This window comes from Gorilla gorilla, chromosome 1 (genome assembly GCF_029281585.2).
Source record: "Gorilla gorilla gorilla isolate KB3781 chromosome 1, NHGRI_mGorGor1-v2.1_pri, whole genome shotgun sequence".
In the NCBI taxonomy this organism is placed as follows: domain Eukaryota; kingdom Metazoa; phylum Chordata; class Mammalia; order Primates; family Hominidae; genus Gorilla; species Gorilla gorilla.
Window position 1 is genome coordinate 199,423,608 of NC_073224.2, and position 9,173 is coordinate 199,432,780.

Sequence of the window (9,173 nt, forward strand, 5' to 3'; positions counted from 1 at the left end):
ACTGAGAAGGAATAATCCATGAAGTAGATGGAAAAGTAGGAGAGTTTAGATCTGCAAAACCAAGGGAAGGAAGTGTTTCAAGAAGGGAGTGACCCACTGTCTCAAATGTTGCTCATAGGTCAAGTAAAATGAGAATTAAGAATGGGCCACTGTAGCAATGGTCACCAGTGATGTTGAAACGCCATTTTGGCAGTGGTGGAAGTTTGATAAAGTCTGATGAAAATTTGATAGGAGTTGGAGGGAAGGATGGGAGGAGAGGAAATGGAGAAAGCAAATATACGCAATACTTTTAAGAAGTTTTGTTTTTAAGGTGAGCAGAAAAATAAGGCTATCATGGGATAGGGATTTTGTTAATCTTTTGTTGTTGTTGCGTTTTTCCACGTTCTAATTTTTTTTTTTTTTAATTCAAAGATGGGGCTGAGTGTGGTGGCTTATGCCTGTAATCCTAACATTTCAGGAGGCCAAAGTGGGAGGATTGGTTGAGCCCAGGAGTCTGAAACTGCCTAGGCGACATAGTGAGACACTCATCTCTACAAAAAATAAAAAATTAGCCTGGCATGGCACCCGCCTGAAGTCCCAACTACTTGAGAGGCTGAGATGGGAGGATCGCTTGAGCCCAGACAGTAGAGACTGCAGTGAGCCGTGATCCCGCCACTGCACTGCAGCATGGGCGACAGAGCTAGTCTCTGTCTCAAAAAAAAAAAAATAAAAAAGATGGAAGAAATTATAGTAAGTTTATGTACTAATTAAAAGGATCTAGGCTGGGCGCAGTGGCTCACGCCTGTAATCCCACCACTTTGGGAAGCTTAGGTGGGCAGATCACCTGAGGTCAGGAGTTGGAGACCAGCCTGGCCAACATGGTGAAACCCCGTCTCTACTAAAAATACAAAAATTAGCCGGGCGTGGTGGCAGACGCCTGTAAACCCAGCTACCTGGGAGGCTGAGGCGGGAGAATCACTTGAACCCGGGAGGCAGACGTTGCAGTGAGCCGAGATCACACCACTGCACTCCAGCCTGGGCGACAGAGCGAGGCTCTGTCTCAAATAAATGAGTTAGTTAATAAAATAAAACAAAAGATCCAGTAGAGGCGGGAAATACACAATTCAGGATAGACAGGCTAGTTACACGGAGGAATGTCCTTGAGAAGAGAAGGGATGGAATCCAGTACACAATCACAGGGATCATTCTAAGTAAGAGTATGGATAATTCATCTCCATTGAAATAAAAGGGGAGGCAGAGTTTATAAGTACAGATCCAAACAGGTGGACAAATATGGTGGTAGGAGAAAGAGGATACCCTGTTCTGAGTGCTTCTATTTTCCCAGTGAAATAGGAAGCTGAAATGAAGATGGGGGAAAGTATTCCAGACTTGACAGAAAAGATGAATACTGTATTATGATGATTTTGAAACATGATTTTTTCATATTTTAACATCTGTGAAATTGCTGTCTTACAAGTGATGGCATTCCATAGTTTAATCAGGAGCATTGTTTTTTATTAGTACATAAAATAATAATACAACTTATAATCAATGGCATCTGAGATTCGATAAAGTATGATTTATGAATGTGAGCAAGTGAATAGATTAAGGAAATGTAGTACTATTGCCTGGCACCATTAAGAACTGGCTTGATATTAGTAGCCATTATCGCTTCTCAGCCTTTTGGCTAAGATCAAGTGATATTAGTACCCATTGACTTTACTAGCATTTTCTATGCAATAAACACATCTCTCTCTCTCTGCCTCCCCTCCCGTCCCCTCCCCTCCCCCTCTCCTCTCTTTCAACAGAAAGGACATATATTAAAGACATGGGTAGTAGAATAAATTCATTACATCTTAATATCTAAAGTATTTTGGGCCAAATTACTTATGTATTTTTATTAGAAACAGTATGTATTTTGCACAACCCAAAAATTAGGCATTTAATTTTACAAAACATTTCATTATGGTAATTTTAAACTATGCAATAGTAGAAAGAATAGTGGTGAACTTCCATGTATCCATCCCCCAACTCCAATAATTATCAACTCAGGGCCAATTCTGTTTCATCTCTACCCCCAACCCCATTGCATAATATTTTGAAGCAAATCCCAGAGCATATAATTTCACCAATAAAAATAAAGACTTAAAAAACCATATTATTATCACATCTAAAATATTAACAATATTTCCTTAACATCATCAAACATTGAGTCATTGTTTAAATTATCAATTTTCTCATAAATGCAATTTCTTTTAGAGTTTTAAAAAAATTAAGTACAAACGTTGGGCACAGTGGCTCATGCCTGTAACCACATCACTTTGGGAGGCTGAAGAAGAGGGAGGATTGCTTGAGGCCAAAAGTTTGAGGCTGCAGTCAGCTATGATCATACCACAACTTTAGAGGTTGTAAAAAAGGGACACTCTAATTCTATCATTCCTTTGTCATTTAGCAGCTGGATTATTCCTATAAAGAGGAACTTCATATCATGTACTATGTAGTTATTCAGGTATACAGTTCACATAGGAATGTCAGGAAAAAAATTTATTTACCAGTTTTCAACTTAACAATTCCCAATTATCTTCTAAACATGACCAATTTTTGAGCATCATTACGAACTCATAGATTTAAACATGTTTGATGTGCTTCAATCTATTGCTATTGTTATCCCTACTGATACTCAAACTGTCACATCTTTGGCCATTGGGAGCCCCTTTAAGTTGGCTCGAGAGTCCTCTTCTTTTGGAATGATCCTATTAGTCTTCAATAGCTTGTTATCTATATGACAAGGTGCTTCAGGTTTCTCTTGTTCATTTCCTGACCCAGACCTTAAATCAGCCATTTCTCCAAGGAACCTGGCTCTTTTTAATGGGAGATGGTATTTCAAGACCTTGATCAGGCATCTGGTGGTGTTCACTGCTCCTGGGTTGGTTAGACATTGACTTTGAAGTTTTGAATTTCTGACATACTAGTGGCTAACAGTGTGGGCTGCAGAGATAGACTGCCTGGATTTGAATCAGTGCACTACCTCTTATTAGGTATGCAACACTGGGCCAGTTTATAAATTTATCTGTGCCTCAGATTCCTCAAATGTAAAATGAGAACAATAACAGTACCTAAATTTGTAGGACCCTGGTGAGGTTTGTAAAAATTGACATATAATAACTGTACATATTTATGGGGTACATAGTGATATTTTGACATATAGTGTATATGTATAGTGCATGTGTATACATAGGCATAGTGTATATGTATAATGTATAGTGTTCAGATCAGGGTAATTAACATATACTTCATCTCAAATATTTATCATCTCTTTGTGTTGGGAATATTCAATACCTTCCTTCTAGCTATCTGAAACTATATTATTGTTATAGTCATCCTATAGTGGTATAGAACATGAGAATTTATTCCTGCTATCTAGCTGTAATTTTCTGTCCTTTAACAAATATCTTCCTATCCCCTCCTTCCCCAAACTCGTCCTACCCTTTAGTATCCTCTTCTCTCCTTTTTACTTCTATAAGATCAACTTTTTAAAGCTTCTGCATGTGAGAACATGCGTTGTTTAACCTTCTTTTCTTGGCTTATTTCACATAACATAATGTTCCCCAGTTACATATGTGTTGCTGAGAATGACAGGATTTGATTTGACTTGATTTTTTTTATTATACTTTAAGTTCTAGGGTACATGTGCACAACTTGCAGGTTTGTTACATATGTATACATGTGCCATGTTGGTGTGCTGCACCCATTAACTTGTCATTTACATTAAGTATTTCTCCTAATGTTATCCTTCCCCCTTCCCCCCACTCCATAACAGGTCCCAGTGTGTGATGTTCCCTACCCTGTGTCTAAGTGATCTCATTGTTCAATTCCCACCTGTGAGTGAGAACATGTAGTGTTTGGTTTTCTGTCCTTGTGATAGTTTGCTCAGAATGATGGTTTCCAGCCTCATCCATGTCCCTACAAAGGACATGAACTCATCCTTTTTTATGGCTGCATAGTATTCCATGGTGTATATGTGCCACATTTTCTTAATCCAGTCTATCATTGATGGACATTTGGGTTGGTTCCAAGTCTTTGCTATTGTGAATAGTGCCACAATAAACATACTTGTGCATGTGTCTTTAGAGCAGCATGATTTATAATCCTTTAGGTATATGCCCAGTAATGGGATGGCTGGGTCAAATGGTATTTCTAGTTCTAGATCCTTGAGGAATCGCCACACTGTCTCCCACAATGGTTGAACGAGTTTACAGTCCCACCAACAGTGTAAAAACGTTCCTATTTCTCCACATCCTCTCCAGCACCTGTTGTTTCCTGACTTTTTAATGATCGCCATTCTAACTGGTGCAAGATAGTATCTCATTGTGGTTTTGATTTGCATTTCTGTGATGGCCAGTGAAGATGAGCATTTTTTCATGTGTCTGTTGGCTGCATAAATGTCTTCTTTTGAGAAGTGTGTGTTCATATCCTTTGCCCACTTTTTGATGGGGTTATTTGATTTTTTCTTGTAAATTTGTTTAAGTTCTTTGTAGATTCTGGATATTAGCCCTTTGTCAGATGGGTAGATTGTAAAAATTTTCTCCCATTCTGTAGGTTGCCTGCTCACTGCAACCTCTGCCTCATCGGTTCAAGCGATTCTCCTGGCTCAGCCTTCCGAGTAGCTGGGACTACAGGTGTGTGCCACCACGCCCAGCTAATTTTTGTATTTTTAGTAGAGACGGGGTTTCACCATGTTGGCCAGGATAGTCTTAATCTCTTGACCTTGTTATCCGCCCACCTCGGTCTCCCAAAGTGCTGGGATTACAGGCATGAGCTACTGCACCTGGCTGATTTTATTCTTTTCTTCTGGCTAAATAGTATTCCATTGTCCATATATGCCACATTTTCTTCATCCATTCATCTATTGTTAGACACCTAGGTTGATTCCATATCTTGGCTATTGTGAATAGTGATGCAATAAATATGGGGATGCAGATATCTCTTTGATATGCTTATTTCCTTTTATTTGGATAAATGCCCCAGTAGGATTGCTGGATCACATAATTCTATTTGTAGTTTTTAAAGGAAATGCCATAGTGTTCTCCGCAGTGTCTGTACTAATTTGCATTCCCACCAACAGTGTAAGAGTTCCGTTTTGTCCACATCCTAAAGGGCATTTCTTATTTTTTTCTCTTTTTGATAATAGCCATCCTGAGATGAGATGATACTTCATTGTGGTTTTGATTTGCATTTCCCTGATGATTAAGTGATGTTGAACATTTTTCATATGTTTTTTGGCCATTTGTATGTCTTCTTTTGAGAAATGTCCAGATCATTTTCCCACTTTTAATTGCATTGTTCATTTTTTTGCTGTTGAGACATTTGAGTTCCTTGTATATTCTGGATATGAATTCCTTGTTGAATGAATGGTTTGCAAATATTTTATCCCATTCTGCAGGTTGTCTTTTCGTTCTGTTGTTCCCTTTGCTGCACAGAAGCTTTTTAGTTTGATATAATACCATTTGTTTATTTTTTGCTTTTGTTGTCTGTGCTTCTGAGGTCTTATTCATAAAATATTTCCCTAGACCAATAGTCTGAAACATTTCCTCTATGTTTTATTCTAGTAGTTTTATAGTTTCAGGTCTTATATTTAGGTCTTTAATCCATTTTGAGTTGATTTTTTTTTTTTGAGACAGAGTCTGGCTCTGTTGCCCAGGCTGGAGTGCAGTGGTGTGATCTTGGCTCACTGCAAGCTCCGCCTCCTGGGTTCATGCCATTTTCCTGCCAAACAGCCTCCCGAGTAGCTGAGACTACAGGCGCTGGCCACCATGCCCAGCTAATTTTTTGTATTTTTAGTAGAGATGGGGTTTCACCGTGTTAGCCAGGATGGTCTCAGTCTCCTGACCTCGTGATCCGCCCACCTCTGCCTCCCAAAGTGCTGGGATTACAGGCGTGAGCCACCGCTCCTGGCCTTGAGTTGATTTTTTTATAGGGTGAAAGATGAGAGTCTAGTTTCATTCTTCAACATATTGATATCATTTTCTCAGCAGCATTTGTTGAAGAGACTGCTCTGTCCCCAAAAAGTGTTCTTGGCACATTTGTCAAAAATTAGTTGGCTGTAGATATGTGATTAATTCCTGGTTTCTCTATTCTGTTGCATTGATTTATGTGTCTGTTTTTATGCCAGTACAAGGCTGTTTTGGTTACTACAGCTTTGTACTATATTGTGAAGTTAGGTAGTGTGATCCTTCTGGCTTTGTTCTTTCTGCTCAGGATTGCTTTGGCTATTTGGGGTCTTGTGTGGCTCCCTACAAATTTTAAGACATTTTTCTATTTCTGTGAAGGATGTCATTGATATTCTGATAGGGATTGCACTGAATCTGTAGATTGCCTTAGGTAGTATGGTCATTTTACAATATTAATTCTGACCCATGAGCATGTAATGTCTTTCCATTCATTTGAATCCTCTTCAATTTATTTCATCAGTATTTTGTAGTTTTCCTCATGATGTCTTTCACCTCCTCAGTTAAATTTATTCCTCAATATTTAAAAATTTTTGGTAGCAATTTAAATGGGATTTCCTTCTTGACTTCCTTTTTGCCTAGTTTTTTGTTCATATGTAGAAATGCTACTAATTGTTGTATTTCTATTCCTAGTTTGTTGACCGTTTTATTTATTATGGAAGGGGGCTAAATTTTGTCAAATACTTTTCCGGCATCAATTGACATGATTGCATGCTTTCCTCCCTTCATTTGTTAATATGGTGTATTATATTAATTGAGTTTCCAATATTAAACCACCCTTGCATCCCAGGAATAAATCCCACTTGATCATGGTGTATATTCCTTTAATGTGCTGCTGAATTTGATTTGCTAGTAGTTTGTTGAGGATTTTTGCATCAATATTCGTAAGAGATATTGGTCTGTTGTTTTTTCCTGTAGTGTTTTTGTCTGGCTTTGATGTCAGGTTAAGGCTGGCCTCATAGGATGAGTTAGAAAGTGTTACCTTATCTTGGCTGGGTGCTGTGGCTCACGCCTGTAATCCTAGCACTTTGGGAGGCCGAGGCAGGTGGATCACAAGGTCAGGAGATTGAGACCATCCTGGCTAACATGGTGAAACACCATAGCTACTAAAAAAATAAAAAAATTAGCCGGGCATGGTGGTGGGCACCTGTAGTCCCAGCTACTCCGAGGCTGAGGCAGGAGAATGGCGTGAACCCAGGAGGCAGAGCCTGCGGTGAGCCAAGATCACACCACTGCACTCCAGCCTGGGTGGCAGAGCGAAGACTCCGTTTCCAAAAAAAAAAAAAGTGTTACCTTATCTTCAATTTTTTGCAAAAGTTTGAGAACTGGAATTGCTTTTTCTTTAAATGCTTGGTAGAATTAACTAGTGAAGCCATCAGGTCTTGGGCTTTTGTCAGAGACTTTTGATTTCTGACTCAATCTCATTATTAGTTAATAGTACAGGACAATTCTCTCCGTGGCCTTCGAGCAACCTAGTTCTCTCCTGTTTCTCACTCATTCTTATTTCTTAAGAATAAGTGTATAGGCAAGGCAAGGTGGCTCACGCCTGTAATCCCAACACTTTAGGAGGCCAAGGCAGGTGGATCACCTGAGGTCAGGAGTTCAAGACCAGCCTAGCCAGCATGGAGAAACCCCATCTCTACAAAAATACAAAAATTAGCCAGGCATAATGGCGGGTGCCTATAATACCAGCTACTTGGGAGGCTGAGGTGAGAGAATCACCTGAACCCAGGAGGCAGAGGTTGCAGTGAGCCGAGATCGTGCCATTGCACTCCAGCCTAGGTGACAGAGTGAGACTCCATCTCGGGGGAAAAAAAAAGATTAACTGTAGAATATACTGGGAATGCAACATTCCAAGATAAAGGAGATGGTTAGAAAAGCCCAGGCTCTCTTCCTGTCCCCCATAGAAACAGGATGCCCTTTAACATTTTAGCCCACTCTGTCATGTTGTTCCCATGGTTCCCATGGTATAAAACCCAGAGGGGCCAGGCACGGTGGCTCATGCCTGTAATCCCAGCACTTTGGGAGGCCCAGGTGGGCAGATCACTTGAGGTTTGGAGTTCGAGACCAGCCTGACCAACATGGTGAAACCCCGTCTCTACTAAAAATACAAAAATTAGCCAGGTGTCATGGCGGGTACTTGTAATCCCAGGTGCTCGGGAGGCTGAGGCATGAGAATCACTTGAACCCGGGAGGCAGAGGTTGCAGTGACCCGAGATCGCGCCACCAGACTTCAGCCTGGGAGACAGAGCGAGACCATGTCTCAAAAATAAATAAATAAATAAATAAATAATAAAACCCGGGGAGATGGGCAGCTTTCTGGGGTCTCTCAGGTGCAGTGCACATGGGCACATGACACACAGGCCTCCATCCACTCTGGGTAGCTTTCCTGAGTCTTTCAGATGGCTTGTCCTGAATCCTAGGCTTCTGTTGTCCCTTGAGGTCTAACTGTAAGTAACAAATTCACTGCATTTAACTTGCTTTGTGTGTATTCCATCTAACCAGACTTGTGAAAGTAACCAACATGCAATGAAATGGCTTTGACATATAGGTCTATCCAGATTTCCCTTTCTTCATGATTTAGTCCTAGTCTTAGTATGTTTATGTTGCTAGTATTTTGTCCATTTCATTTAGTTTATCCAATTTGTTGGCATACACTTATGTGTTTGGTTAAAGAACAACTTTTTGTTTCATTGATTTTCTCTATTGTTTTTCTATTCATTATTTTATCTCTGCTCTCATCTTCATGATTTCCTTCCTTCTGATAACTTTGGGTTGAGTATTTATTTATTTGAGAGATGGGGTCTCGCTCTGTTGCTTACGTGGAGTGCAGTGGCATGATCATAGCTCACTGCCTGCAACTCCTGGGCTCAAGGGATTCTCCTGCCTCAGCCACCTGAGTAGCTGGGACTGCAGGCCTAAACCACCATGCCTGGTTAATTTTTGAATTTTTTGTAGAGACAAGGTCTTTCTTGGTTGCCCAGGTGAGTTTTGAAATACTGGCTTCAAGCGATGCTCCTACCTTCACAATCTCAAAGTGGTAGGATTACAGGCATGAGCCACGGCACCTGGCCTTGTTCTTTTTCTAGTTCCGTAAGTTGTAAAGTTAAGTTGTTGATTTTTTTTTTTTTAAGGCGGGTCTCACTCTGTCGCCCAGGTGCTAGAGTGCAGTGGCATAATCATAGC